At 45.0% G+C, this 703-nt stretch overlaps 1 non-coding gene across 1 annotated transcript; it reads left to right on the forward strand.

Annotated features, from left to right (window-relative positions):
* The first annotated feature begins 596 nt into the window (after positions 1-596).
* Positions 597-703, forward strand: LOC131593704 (small nucleolar RNA R71). Its single transcript, XR_009281088.1, has one exon. It is a non-coding gene; the product is annotated as a small nucleolar RNA R71 (small nucleolar RNA).

Here is a 703-nt window from a genome sequence, read left to right on the forward strand (position 1 = left end):
GGGAAGCTATGAAGTTCTCCATCATGATTTCTAGGTTCGACTTCCTAGGGGTGTTTTGAGCAGCTACAGGCGCTTTTTGATAGCCAGGTGGTACAGCAGGTGCTTGTCCAGGCGCGTACAACGCATTGTTGTTCTTATAAGAAAAGTTCGGGTGGTTTTTCCATCCAGGGTTGTACGTGTTAGAATAAGGGTTTCCTTGAGCGTAATTTACTTGATCAGATGGGACTCCAGTCAAGAGTTGGCATTCAGCAACTACATGCCCAGTCAATCCACAAATCTCGCAGTTAGGTGCTACAGCGGCAGCGGTGGCTGAAGGAGTGATGGTTAAATTCTCGATCTTTTGAGTTAAAGCGTCTACTTTAGCGTTAACGCGGTCTATACCACTTATTTCGTACATTCCTCCTTTGGTTTGTGCTTTCTCTAGAGCAGCTCGTTCTCCACCCCATTGGTAATGGTTTTGTGCCATGTTCTCTATGAGTTTGTATGCTTCATCATGGGGTTTGTCCATTAATGCTCCGCCAGCAGCGGCATCTATAGTCATTTTAGTGTTATATAGGAGACCACCATAGAAAGTATGGATGATCAGCCATGGTTCGAGTCCATGATGAGGGCATATTCTAAGCATGTCCTTGTAACGTTCCCAAGCTTCGAAGAGTGATTCGTTATCTTTCTGGGTAAATCCGTTGATTTGACCTCTAAGCAT

The sequence above is a fragment of the Vicia villosa genome, linkage group LG3 (assembly GCF_029867415.1).
Source record: "Vicia villosa cultivar HV-30 ecotype Madison, WI linkage group LG3, Vvil1.0, whole genome shotgun sequence".
NCBI classification, from domain to species: domain Eukaryota; kingdom Viridiplantae; phylum Streptophyta; class Magnoliopsida; order Fabales; family Fabaceae; genus Vicia; species Vicia villosa.